Genomic DNA, 24,776 nt, shown 5'->3' with positions numbered 1-24,776 from the left:
GCAGGGGGCACAGCTTTGATCACTGCTCAGGGGAACTCAAGGGCATGGCAACCCACTCCAGTATTCCTGCCTGGAGAATCCCATGGACAGAGGAGCCTGGCAGGCTACAGTCCCTGAGATCATAAAGAGTTGAACAGGACTGAAGTGACTTAGCACACGGTTAAACATGGGATCGCAAACAGATGGACACCGTTGAAGTGACTTAGCACCCACAGGGTATCTAAGATCACACACACTGTGCAGCACAACCAAAAGATAAATAATAAAGGCATCTTCCCCTACCAAAAATGTGTAACAAGGCATTTAAAAAATAAGAAAGAAAAAGGTTGTTAGGGAAGGCATGGTGAACTTGAACTTCTAACAAGCTCTCTGTACAGTGCTGAGTCTGTTGGTTCATTTGACAGCACATTGTTAGAACCAGGGAGGAAAATGACAGTGAGGAGAATCTGGATGCTATAGCAGACTCCAGATACCTTCAGACCACAATAAAGTTTATCTCTGGGTCGGGAAGATCCCCTGAAGGAAGAAGAAGGGGAGAAGCAAACGGCAACCCCACTCCTCTAGTCTTGCCTGGAGAATCCCATGGACAGAGAAGCCTGGTGGCCTACAGTCCATGGGTCACAAAGATCGCTACTTAGCAAAGACACACAAAGAATATCCCATTTCCTCCTTATCACTCCCAGTACAGTCACAGTCATACACACACGCAGGCACACACACATACATACACACACACACACACACACACACACACACACACACACACGGCAAAAGGACCGGTCATCCATCCCTAAAGCTGATAATTCAAGGTCTTCACAGGAAGCAGGATGCTGGAAAGGAAGCCTCTGCTTCTTTGGGGTTTCAGGGCTACTGCTTTGGATACTGGAAATTCCTTCACTGGCTACCTGCCAAAAATTTCTTTCAACTGAGCCTGTGTGACCCCTCTTCAAGGAATGGAGCCGTATTTGACTACCAGTAGAAATAACAGGAAACAACGGAGGACTGCTGTCTGATAGGTGGTGGAATTTTTACTGCAACAGAGACTTCTTCTGGGCACATGTAACATGTTTCTAAAAGTTGGGTAGGTTAACATTCCTTCAGTTCAGTTCAGTTCAGTTCAGTCGCTCAGTCATGTCAGACTCTTTCAAACCCATGAATTGCAGCATGCCAGGCCTCCCTGTCCATCACCAACTCCTGGAGTTCACTCAGACTCACATCCATCAAGTAGGGGATGCCATCCAGCCATCTCATCCTCTCTCATCCCTCTCTCCTCCTGCCCCCAATCCCTCCCAGCATCAGAGTCTTTTCCAGTAGGTCAACTCTTTGCCTTAGGTGGCCAATGTACTGGAGTTTCAGCTTTAGCATCATTCCTTCCAAAGAAATCCCAGGGTTGGTCTCCTTCAGAATGGACTGGTTGGATCTCCTTTCAGTGCAAGGGACTCTCAAGAGTCTTCTCCAATACCACAGGTCAAAAGCATCAATTCTTTAGTGCTCAGCTTTGTCCACAGTCCAACTCTCACATCCACACATGACCCCTGGAAAAACCATAGCTGTGACTATATGGACCTTTTCTCTGCTTTTCAGTATGCTTCTAGGTTGGTCATAAATTTCCTTACCTCTGCACAATTAGACTGTTGATAGGCCGCAAGAACTGTTGTGTGGCTTTTAAAACATTACAGTTGCTATATTTCAGAATAGTTTTAGATGGGGACTTACCTGGTGGTCCAGTGGTTCAGACTCTGTGCGTCCACTGCAGGGGGCCTGGAATCCCTGGCAGAGAAAGTAAGATCTCCAGGAAACAAAGATCTCACATTCCCTGTGGCGTGTGGCTGTCTTTTTTTCTAAATAAAGCTTGATTTGTACCATGCCTCCTCCTTTCAGTTACCTTCTGCCAGTGGCTACTCTGGGGCTCCCAGGGCAGTGGTGGGTAACTGCCATAGAGGGTTCTGCCAGTCGGTTCTGCTGTGTGTGCAACAACCAGCTTGCAAAGGCTAAAATATGTACTTTCTGGCCTCTTCAGAACAGGACTTCCCTGGTGGCTCAGCTGGTAAAGAATCTGCCTGCAATGCAGGAGATATGGGTTCAATCCCTAGATTAGGAAGATCCCCTGGAGAAGGGAAATGCTACCCACTCCAGTATTCTTGGGCTCTCCTGGTGGCTCAGATGGTAAAGAATCCACCCACAGAGCGGGAGACCTGGCTTTGATCCCCAGGTTGGGAAGATACTCTGGAGAAGGAAAAGGCTACGCACTCCGGTATTCCGGCCTGGAGAATTCCATGGACTGTATAGTACATGGGGTTGCAAAAAGTCAGAGGCGACTGAGCGACATTCATTTTCATTTTTCTCTTCAGAATAAAGCTTTCTGACCCCTTAATAGACTCACATGCTATCACTAATTTGAGAGACCGGGATTACATACATGGTTCACTGTGGATGTTAAACCAAGGGCATCGCAATGGGACCCAAAGACTGGAAGGGAAGAGCCACCACGATCAAACCATGGGCCCCCTAATGGGCGGACTGACCCACACTTTCCCTGTGAGAGCCTTTTGGTCCCTGGGGATGGAGATATTGCTCTGGTCTGTGTATCAGACACATGTTTCTGCCGTGTGTGCAACCAGCTGCACATAAATCTGTGTCATCTGCAAACGGGAGTTCTCACCACAAGCAAAGCCCTTGAGGTTCGTGTGGATTTCCTATCACCTGCTCATGGCTGCTTCCATAAGCAATATAGCAGTCATTTCGAAATTAGTGAGAGTCTGTGGTTAGTGAGCAGAATGCCTTTTTGTTAGATATCTGAGCTGTGACATCAGAGCACATGGATGCCCAGAAACAGTCATCTCACTTTACTACGTTAGTAAACTGTGCTGCAGAAAGAAACATAACGTTTAAACAAAGGTTGAGATATGCAATGTGCGTATATGTGTCAATGGACATGAGTTTGAGTAAACTCCGGCAGCTGGTGATGGACAGGGAGGCCTGGTGTCTGCAGTCCATGGGGTAGCGAAGAGTTGGACATGACTGAGCGACTGAACTGAACTGATATAGGACCTCCCTGTGGGGCCCTATACCAAGGTCTCAGGTGTGGAGCCCTTGGACCAAGGTCACAGGATAAAACTCTGGAACGGATCAATCCTATAGCAATTGTTGCCCTGAGCTCCCAGATCTAAACTGGCCAGTTTCCTGACCCCATATGAGCTAAAATACCCACTCTTACCCACCCGATAGCATCCTAGGGATTTCTCAGCTGGCACTTGAGGTAAACACACTGCTTGCCAATGCATAAGACGTAAGAGACTCGGGTTCGATCCCTGGTTTGGGAAGATCCCCTGGAGGAGGGCACAGCAAGCCACTCCAGACTTCTTGCCTGGAGAATCCCAGGGAAAGAGGAGCCTGGCGGGCTCCAGCCCATAGGATCACAGAAAGAGTTGGACATGAGTGAAGCAACTTATCATACATAGCATCCTAACCAAACACCTAATGCCACCCTTCTAGTAGGAATTTTCTGTCTTGAGGCTATAAAAATGGGCTGGTAGCCCATCAAAGGGGCTGGCTCTCAACCTTGACCGGCCCCCTGTTCTAACAGCATGTCCCACTCTGATAAACTCTCCTTTCCTCTCATTCTGCCTCATCTCTGGAAACTTTTCCAACCAGTGAACAGACCATAACACTCCTGCCAACACACACTTCCTTGAAAGCACGGTGACATTCAGATGCCATCACATCTGAGACCACTTGCAACCTGCCTCCAGCCTCTCAAAAGCGGACTTCTTGTTGCTTTGAGACGCTGTCTCAGCAACTGCTTCGGCAGTCTGACCCCTGTGGGGACACTTTTCAGCTTTTACAGAGGTACTGAATCCCCCCTGGGTTGGGCAGTGAGGGGCAGAAAAGGAGTTGCATGCCAAGCTGTAACCTACAGCAACACTTTTTTAATCTGCTTAAAGCTCTGTATGCAACCTTGAGCAGTTTTGTCTGTTTGGAGGACACTGGGCAGAAACAGAGGCTAAAATGCAGTGTCGAGATTGCACAGATTCACCCTCAAATCTTTTGCATCAGGGCAAGTGAACAGAAGTGACATTTTCATCTTTTAAGGCACGTTCCACACACGATCTTCCAAAAAAAACATTCTGCTTTCCAGGAGCCAAGGAAATAGAAGATCAACTGTTCCAACAGGTCCTGAGATCTCCGCTCTGAAGGAATCAGGGTCTCGGGAGCAGTCCTATGATGGTTTGTCCTGTGTTTACAAGCGAGTGTGTACTCTCCAAGGGTGGTTAAGGTTTCATCACCGTCAGCGTGTGTTCTGACTTCTATCAGAGCAGCTAGCTGCCCCTGCTTCCAGACGAGCCAGCCTGGATCTTTCTGAAGTGGTAGCGCTTGCAGCTCCTGGTTAGAGGCCCTGCTTCCATCCCGCAGTGACCTCCCCTCTGCCTTCTGCCCCATCAGAAGCCCAGTCCTGGGGTTTTCCAGGAGGAAGGCTGAGGAGTTGAGGCCAAACTCTGTCTTACTTAAAACTGCAAAGCTGGTGGTGGAAATGGGCCGCTGGTATGGGAGAAGGAGGAGGAAAAGCTTAGGGACGCCTGACCACTGGTTGGAAAAATTCTGAGAGGGCATGTTTACTGCTGGGAGGAGGTCAAAGACTGTCTGCTCTTGACTGCAAATGGACCTGTTAAATTTCCTGATGATAAGTATGATGGAGCTGGTGTTTTCCTTTCTTTCTTTTTTTCAAATTTTGGTTAGTGAAGAATCTGCCTTCAGTGTGGGAGACCTGGGTCTGATCCCTGGGTTGGGAAGATCCCCTGGAGAACAGAAAAGCTACTCACTCTAGGATTCTGGCCTAGAATCCGACTCTTGGTGACCCTAATGGACTGTAGCCCACCAGGCTCCTCTGTCCATGGGATTCTCCAGGCTAAAACACTGGAGTGGGTTGCCATTCCCTTCTCCAGGAGAATCTTCCCAATCCACAGATTGAACCCGGGTCTCCCGCAATGCAGGTGGATTTTTTACTGTCTGAGCCACCAGGGAAGCCCACGGGTCACTGAGAACTTGACTGTATTGGGTGTGGGGCTGGGGGGGACATGGGTGGTGGGAATGCAGGTGGTTTACCTGAGTGTTCCAGATGTGCAGACACTTGTTGAAGGAGCCGCTGGCCAAGTACTTCCCGTCGGGGCTGAAGGCCACGCTGTACACGGGTTCCTGGTGCTTGGTGAGCGTGTGGATGCACACGCCCTGCTCCATGTCCCAAAGTCGAACGGTAGAATCGAACGAGGCGCTGGAAAGACACAGAGAAGGTCACCGTGGACGCCCGTGGGTTCAAAAGAGGTCACTGCAGCCACTGGCAGGTTCCTGCTGGTCTCCTGAGGACACGACTCTCACAGTGGGAATGAATTTCCTTATATTTCAGAGAGCATAATCGGGTACCTCTTCCTCTTCTAGAATGTGACTCAACACGCACGGAACACACAGCCTCGGTCCAGGGAGGGCACATGTATGCCTGCGGCCGATTCATGCTGAGGTATGCCAAAAACCATCCAACATCGTAATGTTTCTCTCTTTCAATTAAGATAAATAAATTAGAAACAAAAAAGTCACACAATAAACCCTTTTTGGGTGCCGTTATCAAGCCAACAAATTGACAGCCACACTCATTTATTTCTGCTCTTCTCTGAGACACGAATGATACGTATTCATCACATTTTGTAAATGGTCCCACCACCGACAAGACATGTATCCCTGCCAAGTAAAAAACAAAGCCAAAAATAAAGCCGAGAGCTGTATTCAGGGAAATGGGTAAGTGGGTGAACACAAATTTTGATCCCATGGGAATTAAAATATAATTGTATCCAAATATATAATCACACTCCCGGGAGCTGCAAATTTTAGTTTCATCTAAATCTGAAAGAAGAGCGTGCGTGCATGCGTGCCAAGTTGTCCCATTCATGCCTGACTCTGAGACCCCATGGACGGCAGCCCCGCCAGGCTCCTCTGTCCATGGGATTCTCCAGGCAAGAATACTGCAGTGGGTTGCTGTGCTCTCCTCCAGGGGATCTTCCTGACCCAGGGATCGAACCCAAGTCTCTCACGTCTTCAGCACTGGCAGGCGGCTTCTTTACCACTAGGGTCACCTGGGAAGCCCACCCACCATAAACCTGTTTCACCCAGCATTTCTTTCCTCTTCTGGGACTTACATCCATCGCTTTATGCTTGGCACCTAGAAGGGTCATTTACGACTGTCATGGGTACCATGTGATTCAAAAGCACCTTCAGATCAGTTCAGTTCAGTTCAGTCCAGTTCAGTTCAGTTCAGTCGCTCAGTCATGTCCGACTCTTTACGACCCATGAACTGCAGCACACCAGGCCTCCCTGTCCATCACGATCTCCCAGAGTTCACCCAAACATGTCCATCAAGCTGGTGATGCCATCTAGCCATCTGATCCTCTATCGTCCCCTTCCCCTTCTATCCCCAATCCCTCCAACATCAGAGTCTTTTCCAATGAGTCAGCTCTTCTCATGAGGTGGCCAAAGTATTAGAGTTTCAGCTTTAGCATCATTCCTTCCAAAGAGCACCCAGGACTGATCTCATTTAGAATGAACTGGTTGGATTTCCTTGCAGTCCAAGGGACTCTCAAGAGGCTTCTCCAACACCACAGTTCAAAAGCATCAATTCTTTGGCACTCAGCCTTCTTCACAGCCCAACTCTCACATCCATACATGACTACAGGAAAAACCATAGCCTTGACTAGAAGGACCTTAGTCAGCAAAGTAATGTCTCTGCTTTTGAATATGCTATCTAGGTTGGTCACAACTTTTCTTCCAAGGAGTAAGTGTCTTTTAATTTCATGGTTGCAATCACCATCTGCAGTGATTTTGGAGCCCAAGATAATAACGTCTGACACTGTTTCCACTGTTTCCCCATCTATTTCCCATGAAGTGATGGGACTGGATGCCATGATCTTCGTTTTCTGAATGTTGAGCTTTAAGCCAGTTTTTTCACTCTCCTCTTTCACTTTCATCAAGAGGCTTTTTAGTTCCTCTTCACTTTCTGCCATAAGGGTGGTGTCATCTGCATATATGAGGTTATTGATATTTCTCCCGGCAATCTTGATTCCAGCTTTGTGTTTCTTCCGGTCCAGCATTTCTCATGATGTACTCTGCATAGAAGTTAAATAAGCAAGGTGACAATATACAGGCTTGACGTACTCCTTTTCCTATTTGGAACCAGTCTGTTGTTCCATGTCCAGTTCTAACTGTTGCTTCCTGACCTGCAGACAGGTTTCTCAAGAGGCAGGTCAGGTGATCTAGTGTTCCCATCTCTTTCAGAATTTTCCACAGTTTATTGAGACCCACACAGAAAAGGCTTTGGCATAGTCAATAAAGCAGAAATAGATATTCTTCTGGAACTCTCTTGCTTTTTCCATGATCCAGCGGATGTTGACAATTTGATCTCTGGTTTATCTGCCTTTTCTAAAACCAGCTTGAACATCTGGAAGTTCACAGTTCATGTATCGCTGAAGCCTGGCTTGGAGAATTTTGAGCATTACTTTATTAGTGTGTGAGAAGAGTGCAATTGTGCGATAGTTTTAGGATTCTTTGGCATTGCCTTTTTTGGGGACTGGAATGAAAGTGACCTTTTCCAGTCCTGTGGCCACTGCTGAGTCTTCCAAATTTGCTGGCATATTGAGGGCAGCACTTTCACAGCATCATCTTCCAGGATTTGAAAGAGCTCAATTGGAATTCCTTCACCTCCACTAGCTTTGTTCATAGTGATGCTTTTAAAATCTGTTTGACTTCACATTCCAGGATGTCTGGCTCTAGGTGAGTAATCATACCATCATGATTATCTTGGTCGTGAAGATCTTTTTTGTACAATTCTTCTGTGTATTCTTGCCATCTCTTCTTAATATCTCCTGCTTCTGTTAGGTCCAGACCATTTCTGTTCTTTATCGAGCCCATCTTTACATGAAATGTTCCCTTGGTATCTCTAATTTTCTTGAAGAGATCTCTAGTCTTTCCCATTCTGTTGGTTTTCTCCATTTCTTTTCATGGATTGCTGAGGGAGGCTTTCTAATCTTTCCTTGCTATTCTTTGGAACTCTGCATTCAGATGATTGTATCTTTCCTTTTCTCCTTTGCTTTTCATTTCTCTTCATTCCACAGCTATTTGTAAGGCCTCCCCAGACAGCCATTTTGCTTTTTTGCATTTCTTTGCCATGGGGATGGTCTTGATCCCTGCTTCCTATACAATGTCATGAACCCCCATCCATAGTTCATCAGGCACTCTATCAGATCTAGCCCCTTAAATCTATCTCTCACCTTACAAGTCATCAAACAAAAGAAAACAAAAAAAGATGACATTCTGTCCCTAGACCTTTAAGTGGATTTCAGGACACTGGCTTGCAATAAGAGGATAATAGCTCTCACGGTTTTCTGGATCAGCTTTTCAGCTGACGCAGGAATTCCTTTCTGTGTTTTCTGAGAGATGGCCTTGGGTCAGGCACTTTCAGTAATAGATTGTTCATGCCACTGCTATTTGACAAAGACAAGGAGAGGGGGGCTCCCCCTCATTTACAGCAGGGCTGGGCCACCCATTCTCCCCACTACCCCATTCTCTGCAACTCCACAGGAGAAAACCCACTGCCACCTTCTCCCAAGTCCTGTCTTTCCCAGACCAGACAAACACCCATGCTTCCTGGGATCGTGATCTCCAGAACCCTCAGTGTAGCCCACATTCACTCCTAGAATCTGTTTAGCTTGTGTGCCTCAAGGTTCTTACTAAAATATCCTACTGGGAGTGCCACACTGTATCCTGCGTGAGGTCGGACCAGGACCAGGACCACACAAGTCTGCAGAATGCAGCCTCAGTGATGAGCTTCTGTGGACTTCTAACCACTCTGCTCCCTTCTGGTGTGTCACTGACTAGTCCTCTGCATCTGATCCTGGTGTCTTCGGGGGTTTACTGCATAAACCAGGGGTCCCCATCCTCTGGGACCTGATGCCTGATGATCCAAGGTGAAGCAGATGCAATCATAACAGAAATAAAGGGCACAATAAATGTAGTGCATTTGAATCATCCTGTAAACCTTGGAAAAGTGATTCTCCATAAAGCTGGTCTCTGGTGCCAAAAAAGCCATGGACAGCCAGGATGAATGGTTAGGCTGGATCTGGTATCGGCTGAAGGACCTTTATCACCATTCAACATTCTCACCGCCTGCAGCTCTGAGTTGGGCCAAGGAAACCAAGCCCAAAGTGCAGGGAAATGAACTGAAAGTCACTCAGTTGTGTCCAACTCTTTCGACCTCATGGACTATACATTCCATGGAATTCTCCAGGCCAGAATACTGGAGTGGGTAGCCTTTCTCTTTTCCAGGGGATCTTCCCAACCCAGGTCTCCCAGAATCTGCAGGCAGATTCTTTACCAGCTAAACCACCAGGGAAGCCCAAAAATACTGGAGTGGGTAGCCTCTCCCTTCTCTAGAGGATCTTCCTGATTCAGGGATGGAACTGGGGTCTCCTGCATTGCAGGCAGATTCTTTACCAACTGAGCTACCTGGGAAGCCCAACCAAGCCTGAGGTCCAAGCTAAATTGCTTCCTTTCTTCAATCACAGTAAAAACCTTCACCAGAGCAAAATGCTGGGAGAGTGGATGTAGGCAATTCCTCCCTCCAGCCTCAAGGTTTAAAGTATCCTTATTTCAACTTAGCCATCATGTGATAACCTCTATCTCGGGGCCCTTTCACAGTGAGCAGTCTCTCTGTTTACTTTGAGTTAGTTAGTTTCTAAGTTACTTTGAATGTGAGTCACTCAGTAGTGTCCAACTCCTTGCGACCCCACAGACTGTAGCCTGCCAGGCTTCTCTGTCCATGGGATTCTCCAGGCCAGAATACTGGAGTAGGGTAGCTTTTTCCCATCTCCAGGGGAACTTCCCAACGGTTGAGGGTCCCAGTTCCCAGGGATCGAACCCGAGTCTCCTGCATTATAGGCAGACTCTAGCATCTGAGGGCATAAACATCTTTGCAAGCCACACTGACAGCATTTCCTGGTCTCTTCAGGACATGAGTGACTTTTACCAGCCATGTGGCTGGAGCAACCTCAGCCACCCAAGGCTGCTCTCGAGAACCGAGACTGGGATGCGGGCTGTCTGCCCTTTAACTAGCCAGCATGATGCTGGAGTTGGGGTTGCTGGTGGCTGGCCGCGTGGGACTCCACTTGATGATGTATCTCTTTGCTGTGTGCCTGAAGGTCATGGACACACGTGTCCTGCTTCACACTCCAGATCTAGAGGACGCAACGGGAACGCGGTGAGCAAAGGCCGATTCTCCCACCGTGGGGAGGTTTGGCACCCCCCCTGCCTGGATCACTGCAGAGGTTTCTCTGTCCCTGGGAAGCTCACGTCCAGCGGGGTGGGCAGCTGACAAGGGGCAGGTGCTTCCCAGGCAGAGGCGTCTGCTCACCACCAGGGGGCGCCAGTCAGAAAGGCCAGGGGGATCCATTCTAGCCTGATCTCATCTCAGAAGCCGAGCAGGGTCGGGTCGGGTCTAGTTAGTACTTGGATGGGAGAAAGGCCTCGGGAATGGAAGGAGGCTCCACGGGACCCTTGACCGATAAGCAGGGCTTACTGCCGAGGCAAGCGGCACGGACTTTGCAAAGAGAAAAGACGACAGAGGCAGCAAGAGGGCTCACAACACAATGGTCAGCTGCAGGAGGAGCGCTGGGACTGAAGACACAGCACGAGGCCCCCGGGGTAACCAAGGGTCACATGGCCCGGCCTTGCAGCCTTACCTTCAATGTCATATCATCAGAGCAGGAGGCTAGCAGCATGCCAGAGGGATCTCATTTGATAGCGTTGATCTCATTCTGCAAGACAGCAAAAGGTGTTTTTAAAATTTAAAAAAAAAAAAAGGAAAGAAAGAGAAGGGAAGACCTGGGTGTAGTAAACACAGGCGTCCAGCAGGGGACAGGAGAGCACTGTCCTCACTACTAAAAACCTGGGACCTGTAACAGTTTGAATGCGGAGCTTCAAAGAATAGCAAGGAGAGAGAAGAAAGCCTTCCTCGGATATCAGTGCAAAGAAATAGAGGAAAACAATAGAATGGGGAAGACTCGAGGTCTCTTCAAGAAACTTACAGATACCAAGGGAACACTTCACTCAAAGATGGGCTCAAGAAAGCACAGCAATGGTATGGTCCCTAACAGGAGCAGAAGATATTAAAAGGAGGTGGCAAGAATACACAGAAGAACTATATAATAAAGATCTTCACCACCCAGATAATCATGATGCTGTGATCACCAACCTCGAACCAGACATTCTGGAATGCAAAGTCAAGTGGGCTTTAGGGAGCATAACTACAAACAAAGCTAGAGGAGGTGATGGAATTCCAGTTGAGCTATTTCAGATCCTGGAAGATGATGCTGTGAAAGTGCTGCACTCAATCTGCCAGCAAATCTGGAAATCTCAGCAGTGGCCACAGGACTGGAAAAAGTCAGTTTTCATTCCAATCCCCCCAAAAAAGGCAATTGCAAAGAATGCTCAAACTACCGCACAATTGCACTCATTTTATACGCTAATAAAGCTGTGGTACATATGGAGTACCATATGGAGTATTACTCACCGTTAAAAAGAATTCATTTGAATCAGTTCTGATGAGATGGATGAAACTGGAGCCGATTATACAGAGTGAAGTAAGCCAGAAAGAAAAACACCAATACAGTATACTAACACATATATATGGAATTTAGGAAGATGGCAATGACGACCCTGTATGCAAGACAGGGAAAGAGACACAGATGTGTATAACGGACTTTTGGACTCAGAGGGAGAGGGAGAGGGTGGGATGATTTGGGAGAATGACATTCTAACATGTATACTATCATGTGAATTGAATCGCCAGTCTATGTCTGACGCAGGATGCAGCATGCTTGGGGCTGGTGCATGGGGATGACCCAGAAAGATGTTATGGGGAGGGAGGTGGGAGGGGGGTTCATGTTTGGGAATGCATGTAAGAATTAAAGATTTTAAAATTAAAAAAATAAAAAACTAAAATTAAAAAAAAAAAACAAAAAAATAAAAGTATACACCCTGTTAGCTCCTCATTTCTATTAACCGTGAGAGGAAATCTCACCTGAAAGAATCTCTTTTGAATATGAAACAATATTCATTGCAACATCGTTTTTAAATATGACAAATTGGAAAGAACTTTAACACCCAGCACAAGGGAAAGGAATAAATTAAAGGAGACATTTTCTCAACATGGGGTACTAACACAGTAATAAAATTATAAACTCAACCATTTATTTCCGCATCTAGATGCTCTCTGATGGTCTAAGGTTAGGATTTGGGGCTCTCAACATCTATACAGCTCAAGACTACAATATTGAATGGAAACAACGCAAAAAGTTTAATACTGTGCATGCTCATTTGGAAAACCAAGAAAAAACAGTACACATGGATACAAACACATTTTTGGAAAAATATTAAGCAAGAGCTGGAAGGACACATATCAAATTCATGACTATCATTGAGACTGGATACAGGCCCAGGTAAATGGAAGTGAAAGATCAAAGGAAGCTTCAACTTTGCTTTAGTTTTTCCATAAAAAACACTCGCAGTGATACAAAGAAATTTTAAAAAAATAATCAGTCTGGAGTGGCAAAATTCTGGTGATTAACCTATATACTTTGTATGTTTTATGCTGTTGTAAGATAAATAATGAAGACAAGGGAAAAAAAAATAAAGTAATGCTCAAAATTCTCCAAGCCAGGCTTCAACAGTACATGAACCATGAACTTTCAGATGTTTAACCTGGATTTGGAAAAGGCAGAGGAACCAGTAATCAAATTGCCAACATCTGCTGGATCATCAAAAATGCAAGAGAGTTCCAGAAAAACATCTATTTCTGCTTTATTGACTGTGCCAAAGCCTTTGACTGTGTGGACCACAACATACTCTGGAAAATTCTTGGAGATGGGAATACCAGACCACCTGACCTACCTCTGGAAAAATCTATGTCGGTCAGGAAATAACAGTTAGAACTGGACATGGAACAACAGATTGGTTCTAAACAGGGAAAGGAGTACATCAAGGCTGATATTGTCACCCTGCTTATTTAACGTATATGCAGAGTACATCATGAGGAATGACGGGCTGAAGAAGAACAAGCTGCAATCAAGATTGGTGGGAGATATATCAATAACCTAAGATATGCAGATGACACCACCATTATGGCAGAAAGTGAAAAGGAAGTAAAAAGCCTCTTGATGAAAGCGAAAGAGGAGAGTGGAAAAGTTGGCGTAAGACTCAACATTCAGAAAACTAAGATCATGGCATCTGGTCCCATCAGTTCATGGCAAATAGATGGGGAAACTGTGGCAGACTCTGTTTGGGGAGCTCCAAAATCACTGCAGACTGCAGCCATGAAATTAAAAAATGCTTACTCCTTGGAAGGAAAGTTATGACCAACCTAGACAGCATATATAAAAACACAAACATTACTTTTCCAACAAAGGTCCGCCTAGTCAAAGCTATGGTTCTTCCAGTAGTCATGTATGCATGTGAGATTTGGGCTATAAAGAAAGCTGAGCACCAAAGAAGTGACGCTTTTGAACTGTGGTGTTGGAGAAGACTCTTGAGAGTCCCTTGGACTTCAAGGAGATCCAACCAATCCACTCTAAGGGAGGTCAGTCCTGAATATTCATTGGAACGACTGATGCTGAAGCTGCAACTCCAAAACTTTGGCCCCTTGAAGCAAAGAACTGACTCACTGGAAAAGACCTTGATGCTGAGAAAGATTGAAGGCAGGAGGAGAAGAGGATGACAGAGGATGAGATGGCTGGATGGTATCACTGGCTAAATGGACATGAGTTTGAGCAAGCTCCAGGAGCTGGTGATGGACAGGGAGGCCTAGTGTTCTGAAGTCTGGGGTTGCAAAGAGTAGGACTCGGCTGACCAAACGAACTGAACTGAACTGAACTAACACAACCTGCCAGCAGGGGGCAGGAGCGCTCTTTCCTCTCTGCAAGAAGCCTGCTTGCACTCACCCTGGATAAGCAAGTGGCACCCTAGGTTTCAGGTATGTTTCCCTTTCTCCTTCCTCCTTGATCCAAAGTGCACAGTCATACTCCCTACACAAGCAGCCACCCTCAGCCATATTTCTCCAAGGGATAAACAAAAACAAAATCACATCTGAGAAGGAAGCCAAATGCATTTATCTAGAAACCAGTGTAAAACCAGTAAGTTATTTCAAAGCTGACTTTAAAAGTAATTTTCCTACTCACTTTTTTTCCCTTTATGTCCTCGGACATTTTTATAATACCTATTTTAGTGTCTTTCCTGCAAAATCCAAAACCTGGCTCATGACAGACAATTAAAAAAGAACAAACAAACAAAAAACCACCACTGCCAACCCAGGTGGATAACTGACCACCAGAGGTAGCAACAACTGTCCTGAGGAGGCTGTAGGAGAATTAATTGGCAGTCACAGTAAGTAGGCTTTTAATCCTAGGCAGAGACCAGCCGGTTTCCCAGCTCCCCAGACACCTTTCGTGAACCCGAGGCCCCACAGTCAGGACTGAAACTCACCATGTCCCTGGAACGATTTGACGGGTGGTTGCAGCCAAGTCTGCAAACATGAATACACTTGTCCGAGCTGTTAAGAGGCAAAGGCAGCATTCTGACAGTCCATGTCGAGAGCAGGGGCTACAGAGAAGCAAAGGGCGGAGGGCTGGGGGAGAGGGGACAACACAGTCATTTAGCAGGTGTGCACAGAGCTCAGCTGACTCAGAGATAGCAGCAGCAGAGTTGAGAAACCTGACCATGTGATAAAGCAACACTCGCAGTGCCAGCACAGCCTCAGTCCATCACAGACCCTGAGGTCTGCCATTTATAGTTGCAAGGATAACCAGATGGCTTCAGAAAGAGACCCGACCCCCACCAAAGTGTCACCCAAAGTGATGCTTTGGGTGCCCTGAGCACACAGCTAGTCCCTCCCCTGGTGCAAGTGAGACGGTAGGGGAGGGGCACACTGCTGCTCCCAGGAACATCACCAGGCTGGGTGATGGATTTTCTTTTGGGGGGGGAAGGGTGAGAGAAGAGGAAAAAGACTTCACAGCCTATGTTCAACGTGTGTGTCTCTCGCTCACTTATATCTGACTCTTTGGGACCCCGTGGACCGTAGCCGACCAGGCTTCTCTGTCCATGAGATTCTCCAGGCATGAATACTGGAGTTGTTTGGTCTTCCCTTCTCCAGGGAATCTTACCTGATCCAGGGATGGAACCCAGGTCTTCTGCACTGCAGGCAATTCTTTACAATCTAAGCTATGAGCAAAGCCCCATGTTCAAGCTATCAGGGCTGAAAGAAATGCCCCACAACCCGTTATTGCGTTCTACAACTTTGCCAGAGTCCAGCTCCAGCAGGCAGAGATTCAACCTGAAGGGATGGGCGGTGTCGGTGAGAAACTGAATCAGCCTCTCAGTTTTTTTGGACTGTCTGTTTATTTCAAGCTTATGATTCTCTTTTATACTTTTACAAAAGTATTAGGTCAGAGGTTTGATATTTTTAGTTCCCATTGACCCAGATTTATTTTTCTCCAAAAATCATTGTTGCCCCTCAAAAAGAGTTCCTTCCTCAGCAATTCTCTTATCTACCTTTCTCATGTGTCCTTGTGCATACATTGTAACTGATGCTAATGTCTTTGCTGCATACCACATTCCTCAGTTTATTTCTTATCTTTCTAAGTCCTGTTCGCCCCTAGTATCCTAAGCTCACTATTTCTTAGAAAGGGCTTTTAGCTAATAATATCTCTAAAGTCCCTAATTTTTATAAGCTACAGTAGAATACTGTAACATTACAGCAATCCTTAAATCTTTAGCTTCTATTTTAATTATTCCTAAGCCCTAAATTCAGCAAACTCCTTTGCCATAAACACTTTCCTCACAAATAAGCTTCAGAGAGGAATCCTTCCCATGGTCTCAAGCTGCAGCCTCCGTGCTCACCCTGGAACACTTTTGTAAAAGCCCTTGAACAAGTGTCAGTGATTAACTTTATGAATTATTCTTTGAGCACAGCTGCAGAAGGCTTTATGCCTTCTCATGCCCCTCTCAGAAACAGTAAGCCCCTTAATATTCTCTTCAGTCAACTCAGCCAAGGAAAGGAAAAAACAAGTCAGAATCACAAAGCCTAACTCCTTCATTCCGGGTCCGCGCCTAGGAAACAAATGTAGGGACTTTAGGCCCATGCCTCCATTTTGTCAGTAACGCCTAACGCTGCTGCCGACACATCTTGTGCCTTCACAACCTGCGCGTGGCAAAGCAACCCAGGTTCCTGCGCGCCGCAGGTCAGCCCTCCAGCCCTCACAAGCACGCGCGGCACGAAACCCCCCCTTCCTGCCCCGCCCATGCATGCACCCCTGTTCTTGCGCAGCGGCCGCGCGCGCCGGAACCCTCGTTCCTGCGAATGCCGGCCACGCTCGTCAGACACGCACGGCGCGAGGCCCCCCCTCTTCTGCCCACGCTGCAGGGTGCGATCTCTCTCTTCCTCCGCGCGCGGGGGCCCACCGCGCTGGCGACATGAGTCCCTCTTCCTGGGCGCACGGTATCAGCCCTCTCCTTTGTGCGTGTGGCGCAACGCCAGCCGCCACTTCTTGAATGCGCGGGGCCTCCTGGCACGGGCGATGCAACACCCTACTTGTTTGCTCGGCGGGCCACGAGCGCCCCCACAGTCTTCCTGCGCGCGTGGGGGGGCCAGCCCTTTCTGGAGAGCGCGCGGCTCGAGGACCCGCCCCCTCCCTTCCAGCTGGCGCAGCGCAGCGCGAGCACCCTGGTTCCTGCGCGCGCGGCGCAAGCACCCGCATGAAACTTCCCTGCGCGAGCGGACCATCTCTCTCCCCAGCACGCGCCTCGCGAGCGTCCCGCATAGGCAGTGTTCCCCACTCGCGGGCAGCACGCCCTCCACTGGGCACAGAGGTGTCCTGAGACCGCGGGACTTCATCCTGGCAAAGATTGAGGGCAGAAGAAGGGGACGACAGACGATGAGATTGTCGGTTGGCATCATCCACTCCGTGGACAGGAGTTTCAGCAAGCTCCAGGACTTGATGAACACGCGGTCAGGCAGAGGCTGAGATTCATGGGGTCCAGACATCACTGAGCGACTGAACTGAACGGAACTGCAGTTACAGAAGAAGTCCACATGGCGGCACTCTAACATAAGAAATGAAAAATAAGGATGCCTTGTACCCGTGCTTCACCTCTCCCATTGGGACCACTGAGCGGGAACGGTAGAGCACACTAGGATGTGGCCACTGCTGGTATCCACCACGTGCCTGTATTGAGTTCTGTGCACTTGAATGGACCCGCCACAACCAAAGTCCACCAGAGCCGCCTTCTCACAGGCGCCCTCCTGGAGACTCATTTTACAAAGGAGAAGTCGTTTCATACTACTACCCGGGGGCCCTGCGGTCACTGAAGCTTGCAGTCCTTGTATGGGGCGGTGACCCCTGTTCACTTGTCCAGGTCGACCTTCCCCAGTGGTCGGCGTAAGAACCGGAGAATACAAATCCCGCTCGTGACTCCTAAAGACACGGGCACTCCCTCTGAGGTGCAGGTCCTGGCACGTCCTCCTCTGGGACCTGACTCTGTTCAGTCTGTGCTCTCCCGGGTTGACCTTGCCACCTTCTTCCGGCACAACACCTGGCTGAAGTTTCTTGGTGGGATCAGGTATTCACCAGCGCCCAGCTACAAAACAGTCTTCCAGCTCGCTTGCGGGGCCAGCCCTTCCAAGGGAGCGCGAGGCGAGAGCCCCACCCCCCGCCCGCGTTTCCTATTCCGCGGCAGAGAGCGAGCACCCAGGTTCCTGCGCGCATGCGGTACCAGCTCTTCCCCAGTAGAGCGTGGCGCTAGCCCTCACCTTTCCTGTCTGGGCAGCGCAGCGCGAGCACCCCCGTTTCTGCCCGCGCGGGGTGGGCACCCCTGTTCCGTCGCGAGCGGACCTTCCCTCACCCGAGTACACACGGCGCGAGCCCTCTCTTCCTGACCGTGCGGCCGGAGCCTCCCTTTTCCTGACCAAGTGGCGGGCCAGGAGCCCCTGCTTCCTGGCCGCGTGTCCAGAGTCCCCCTTTCTTGGGCTCGCTGGGGCCCCTGGACGGATGTCCTTCCCCTCACACGAAGGGTTCCCCAGTTGAGGGCCATGTTCCCTCAACTCAAGAAGTGGGTCCCCACTCGCGGGCCCGGCGGCCTCCACTGGGCACAGAGGGGTTCCCATCCGCAGGCCGTGTGCTCTCAACTGCACACGGTGTGGTCCCCACTCGGGGTCAGCACGCCCTCAACTGCGGAAGGATGTGTCCGGACCCGCGGTACTGGATCCTGGGAAAGATTGAGGGCAGGAGGAGAAGGGGAACCACAGAGGATGAGATGGTTGGTTGGCATCACCCACTCGATGGACATGAGTTTGAGCAAGCTCGGGGAGTTTGTGATGGACAAGGAGGCCTGGCGTGTAATCCGTGGGGTCGCAAAACACGACTGAGTGACTGAATTGACCGTCTGAACCCTCCCCCCCACCGTTCCTGCGCGCACTGGATCTGCCCTCTCCTGTGCGCGGGAGGCAGGAGCTCCCCACCTTCCTGAGCAGCTGGTTAGAGCACCACCTTTCCTGCGCACACTGCCAGCCTTCCCCCAGGCATGCGCGGCGGGAGCCCCTCCGTTCCTGCCCACGCAGCATGGCGCGAGCCCCCCTCCCCCCCACTTCCTGCGCGCGGGCTGCGGTGCAACTTCCCGGATTCCTACACCCGCGTGGTCAGCTCTCTCCTAGGCATGCTGGGCACTTGTCCGGTTCCTTCCTATGCACGCAGGCGGTGGGAGTCCCTCCTTTACTGTGAGCGCTGCGCAGCGGGAGTTCCCACTTGCTGCTCGCCCGGTGGAGCGCAAGCCCCTACCCCTGAGCGCGTGGGGCCAGCCCCGGCCTGCGCAACCCGAGCCTTTATTTTCCTGCACGAGGCATGGGGCGAATGCCACATTTCCTGCGCGCGCGCGCACGCCACCAGGTTCTGAGCTCGCAATGCGAGCCCCCGCGTCCTGCGCACACCGAGCGAAGTGAGCTCGAGCGAGCTCCCCTTCTTGCGCGCGTGGGGCCCCATGGCACACGCGGCACGAGCCTTCACTTATTGCGAGCGCTGACTCAGGCGCGCGCGGCGCGAGCCTCACCTTTCTTCGAGCACGGCGTGGGCGTGCACCGCACACTCCCACCCTGTTTCCTGCGCGCGTAGGGCAACCTTCCCCGAGGCTCGCGCAACGCAAGACCCCACCCCGCGTCCTGCGCTCGTGGCGCAATGGTAATCCCCTTTCTTTAGCGTGCGGGTCCTGGGCACGCACTGCCCGAGCCTCCATTTCCTGTGCGCGCAGAGCCAGCCCTTCCCCTGGCGCGCGTGACGCTAGCACCCCCTTTCCTCCGCGCGCATGTCCAACCCTCCCCGGGCACGCGTGGCTCAAGCTCCCCCTTTCTGCGCAGGCGGCGCTGCTGGAGTTCCTCGTTCTTGCGCGCGGCCCCCGGGCACGCGCGGCGTGAGTCCGCACTTCCTGCGCGCGCGGCGCGGCCGGAGACTTCCGGTTCCTGGGCGGGCGAGCGCGCCCTCCCCCAAGTACGCAGGGCGAAAGTCCCCCTTTCCTGGACACGCGCCGGCGTGAGCCCACCCCTTCTTGCTGTCGCGGGGCCCCCACCCGCGGCGCAAGCCACCCCTTCCTGTGTGCGCGTTGCCTCTTGGTACACAGGGTGCGAGCCCCCACCGTCTGGGCGCATGTCGGGGCGCGGGCCCCACGGTTCCGGCGCACGCGGGGCCCGCCCTCCCCCCCGCACCCGCGGCGCAAGCCAGCCCTTCCTGCTCACGCGGCACGGCGTGAGCCCCCCATTACCGTGCGCGCGAGTGTCCCCGGGACAGGTGTCCTTCCCAGTACAGGAAGTGTTCCTCAGTCAAGGACCATGTTCCCTCGACTCCCAAGGAGGGTGTCCCCACTCGCGGGCCCCGCGTCGTCCACTAGGCATGGAAGGGTCCCGACACGCACTACGCGCGCCCTGGAAAACCCACAGACGGGTCCCAAGCTAGCGGCCTGACATACTCACTTGCACACACTTGCCAGGTGCCTTCAACCGCGCATACACTGGTCCGCACCATAAGCCTATGAGACCTCAACCATTCATGCAGTGGTTCCCACTCGCGGGCCGTGCGCCCTCAACTGCTCACACAGTGGTTCCCACTCGCAGGCCATGGGTCTTAAAGCACACACAGAGGGATTCCCACTCATGGGCCACGCACCATCATCAACTGCTCACTGATGGGTCCTCAAGGCACCCTCAACTGCACACCAAGGGTTCCTCACCACATGGCTGTGTGCCCTCAATTAGGGCTTCCCCACTCGTGGGCCACGAGGTCTCAACTGGGCACAGAGAGGTCCCCACTCGCAGGCCCATGGGCCGTGTGTCTTCAACCGCACAAGCAGTGTCTTGCCATCACCGCTCACGCAGTGCTTCCCACCCACGGGCCATGCGCCCTCAACCACACATGGAGCGGTTCCCACTCGGTTGCAGCGCGCCCTCAAGCACACTCGGAGGGGACCTCGTGGGCTGGGCGTCCTCATCCGCACACGGAGGGGACCCCACCCACAGGCCGTGAGCCCTCAATTGAGCAGAGAGGGAGCCCCACACGTGGGCCCTCAACTGGGCATGGAGGGGTCCCGACCGATTGTACCTTACATCTGGAAAACGCACAGATGGGTCCCTATTCATGGGCCTGGTGTCCTCACCCATACATGGAGGGGACCGCACCCGCGGGCCATGCACACTCGACTGCGCAAACAATGGTCCCCACCTGCGGGCCATGGGCCTTCAACTGCGCACGCAGTGTCCCCCCCCCCCCGCCCCCACTGGGCTGTGAGCCCTCAACCGCGCACAGAGGCGTCTGCACCTGCGGGTCGTGAGCCCTTAACCGCTCACGGAGAGGTCCCCACTCGCCGGCAGAAAGCACCCTCAACTGGGAAAGCAGGAGTCTCAACCCGCGGTACTCATTCCCTGGAAAACGCACATCTCACCCGCACACGGAGGGGACCCCACCGGCAGGCTATGCGCCCTCAACCGCACACTCAGTGGTCCCCAACTACGACGGGCCGTGCGCCCCCAATTCCCACGTAGGGGTCCCCACTGGCGGGCCGCACCCCGTCAACCTCCCGCGGAGGACCACCTCTGGGCCGCGGGCTTTCAACCGCACACCTAAGCGCGCCCTGAAAAAAATGCACAGGCGCGTCCCTACATAGGGTCCCAAAGTTTTCACCCACAGAGGAAGCCCTACTCGAGGGCCGCGCGCGCTCAACTGCGCGCGGAAGGGCCACCACTAGCGCAGTAGGCACGGGCCCTGAACCACGAACGGAGGGATCCCCGGCCGTGCGCCCTTACCTCCCAAGAACGGGTCCCCACGCCTGGGCCTGGCCCTCCCCACTCGCACACCGACGGGTCCCCACCCGCCCGCGCCAGTCGCGCGCTCACCCACGCAGCCCAGCAGGTCGCAAGCGGTGGCGGCGCGCACGATATGCACTGACGCGGGGCCGCGGGCCGAGGTCACTGGTGAGACCCAGGCAACCCTGGGCCCTCGAGTTTGCTCCCGGGCCGCAGCTGCAGGAGGCCGAACGCCAGGCGGAGCGCGCCGCTGCCCAAGCACAGCGCGTGGAAGGCCCCCGGCTGGAATCCCAGCCCGAGCTGCGTGGCAGCGTCCCGCGTGGGGCAGCAGAATGTGCCCAGTCTCAGAAAGAGCATGGGTCGTGCTGGGTACGCGCGCGGCTCGGGTCTGCCCGGACTCTGCGGACCGGCCGGCCGGCCTGAGTCTTGTGCTGGGCACGGGCCGCGGGGAGGGGACATTATGTGCCCTGGGCCTCCCGCAGCCCCCGCCCGATTCCCGCTCCGCGCTGGCAGTAAAGAAGCCCGGCTCGATGAGGGCGTGAACGCCTCAAGGCCTCACGAGGGTGATGCTTGGTAGGGAGGAGGAGGGGAGAGGGCAGAGAGCTCATGGCGGGGAAGTCGGCTCTCATGCCCTTCAGCGCGCCTTCCCCGGGTGGGGGTGATTAATTCTCCAGAACCCGGAGTCCTCAACGGTGCTGTTTCATCTGACCTCATCTCCCCCAGAAAGCACGCGCTCTTTGCCAGGTCGGAGCGGTCCTTCATTTTGATCCGTTGCCAGTCCATAAACAGTGACCCTGCCGAGATTAGCATGAAAATACTGCTTTTCTGTGGCACCCATCCACCAGGGAAATCACCACACAGAGCTAGGACTTTTTGCTTGGAATCAACAAACCTTTGAAGAAAGGGGAAACTCTTTTGCCAAACTGGACACACAAACACACACCCGCAAAGTTTTGCACCTTCAGATCTGCTCCATTTTTACTCATCTCAATAATGTAGGGTTAGATTTTTCACATTGTATATTAGCTTGCAAGAGTAACTCTGTTTAGGGGAAAAAAGGTTCAAGTTTATTCATATTTTCTTAAGTGTGTTAGTCGCTCATTCATGTTCAAGTCTTTGCCATCCCGTGGACTGTAGCCCACCAGGTTCCTCTGTCCATGGGATTCTCCAGGCAAAAATACTGGAGTGGGTTGCCATGCCCTCCTCCAGGGGATCTTCCAGACACAGGGATTGAACCCAGGTCTGCTTCATTGCAGGTGGATTCTTTACCATGTTAGCCACTAGGAAAGCTCAACTGGTTTGCATTAGACATTGAAAATCACACTGAATTATATACACATAAAAGTTTCAAAATGATACTAGTACTATTGGTAATATACTGAGTGGACTTTAAAAAAATCTTCAAGCTTGAAAATATAAGAGCCTCATCCAAGTTATGGCTTGTGAAAGTGAAAGTCGCTCAGTCGCCTTCGACTCTTTGCGACCCCATGGACTATACCATCCTTAGAATTCTCTAGGCCAGAATACTGGAGTGGGTAGCCTTTCTCTTCTCCAGGGGATCCTACCAGCTCAGCGATTCGACCCAGGTCTCCATATTGCAGGCAGATTCTTCACTAATCAAAATTTGAAAAGAAAGAAAGGAAAACACCAGCTCCATCATACTTATCATCAGGAAATTTAACAGGTCCATTTGCAGTCAGGAGCAGACAGTCTTTGACCTCCTTTCAGCAGTAAACATGCCCTCTCAGAATTTTTCCAATCAGAGGTCAGGCATCCCTAAGCTTTTCCTCCTCCTTCTCCCATACCAGCGGCCCATCTCCATTTCCACCACCAGCTTTGCAGTTTTAAGTAAGACAGAGTTTGGCCTCAACTCCTCAGCCTTCCTCCTGGAAAACCACAGGACTGGGCTTCTGATGGGGCAGAAGGCAGAGGGGAGGTCACTGCGGGATGGAAGCAGGGCCTCTAACCAGGAGCTGCAAGCGCTACCACTTCAGAAAGATCCAGGCTGGCTCGTCTGGAAGCAGGGGCAGCTGCTCTGATAGAAGTCAGAACACACGCTGACGGTGATGAAACCTTAACCACCCTTGGAGAGTACACTCTCGCTTGTAAACACAGGACAAACCATCGTAGGACTACTCCCGAGACCCTGATTCCTTCAGAGCGGAGATCTCAGGACCTGTTGGGAACAGTTGCTCTTCTATTTCCTTGGTTCCTGGAAACCAGAACATTCTTTTGGAAGATCGTGTGTGGAATGTGCCTTAAAAGATGAAAATGCCGCATCTGTTCACTTGCCCTGATGCGAAAGATTTAGGGGGTGAATCTGTGCAACCTTGTCACTGCATTTCAGCCTCTGTTTCTGCCCAGTGTCCTCCAAACAGACAAAACTGCTCAAGGTTGCCTAGAGTTTTAGAGGATAAAAAAAGTGTTGCCATGGGTTACAGATTGGCATGCAACTCCTTTTCTGCCCCCTCCCTTGCACCCCAGGGGAATTCAGGAGCTCTGTAAATATTGTACACAGTGGATGGGTTTTGAACCTGGGCTTAGTGGCTCAGAAGGTAAAGAGTCTGCCTGCAATGCGGGAGACCAGGTTTCCATCAGAGGTCAGGACGACCCCCTGGAGAAGGGAACAGCAGCTAGCCACTCCAGGCTTCTTGCCTGGAGAATTGCGTGGACAGAGGAGCTGGTGGGCTACAGGCCATGGGGTCACAAGTCAGACTACGACTGAGCTACTGACAGTTAGAAGCCAAAGAGTCTGACCTTTTGTTTTTGTGGAGCATCAACCTCACCTGACTTGGCTTCCTGAAAGAATCCCAGTCTTTGCTCTGAAGAAACAGCAGAAATGGATGGCTTGAGAAATAGTGCCTAAGAGAGCAGTCAGCAGAACATTCAGTGCTGCAACTCTCAGCCTGCAAGGAGACGAGCCCAGGCTGGAAAGGACAGGGTGGGGTTTGTGTCCAGGGGCAAAGAAAGAACCCAAGCTAACACAAGTATCCTTATCCGACTGCCTCCCAGTGCAGTGTTGGCTGCACTGGACAACTTCAAGTCTGGCTTAACTGGCACCCCTCCCCCCTCACCCGCCATCCTGGTGGCTCACCTTTCTATCTCTAGCTTCTGTCCAAGGCAGCAGAAGACATGTGACATGTCCAAAGGTTGTACAGCTGAGACTTCAATCCAGGCAGGTCACTCCCTAAGCTCCAGTGGGGAATAGGAAGTTCACCACCCCGTCAGTGTGAGTGTCCACAAAGGGGTCAGACTGACCAAAGCACTCTGTGCGACTCAGCATCTCGAAGCAGCAAGAAGTCCGCTTTTGAGAGGCTGGAGGCAGGTCGCAGGTGGTCTCAGATGTGATGGC

The 24,776-nt window shown here is 51.3% G+C and overlaps 1 long non-coding RNA gene across 1 annotated transcript; it reads right to left on the bottom strand.

The window, feature by feature from the left end:
- Nucleotides 1-1,010: 1,010 nt before the first annotated feature.
- Nucleotides 1,011-14,751, bottom strand: LOC132659063 (uncharacterized). The gene is made up of 3 exons (XR_009599041.1): nucleotides 14,572-14,751; nucleotides 10,776-10,850; nucleotides 1,011-5,269 (listed from the first exon to the last, which is right to left on the bottom strand). It is a non-coding gene; the product is annotated as an uncharacterized LOC132659063 (long non-coding RNA).
- Between the last annotated feature and the right edge of the window lie 10,025 nt (nucleotides 14,752-24,776).

The sequence above is a fragment of the Ovis aries genome, chromosome Y (assembly GCF_016772045.2).
Source record: "Ovis aries strain OAR_USU_Benz2616 breed Rambouillet chromosome Y, ARS-UI_Ramb_v3.0, whole genome shotgun sequence".
NCBI lineage: Eukaryota > Metazoa > Chordata > Mammalia > Artiodactyla > Bovidae > Ovis > Ovis aries.
The sequence above is the reverse complement of the archived record's forward strand: the minus strand, read 5'-3'. Positions and strand labels throughout refer to the sequence as shown.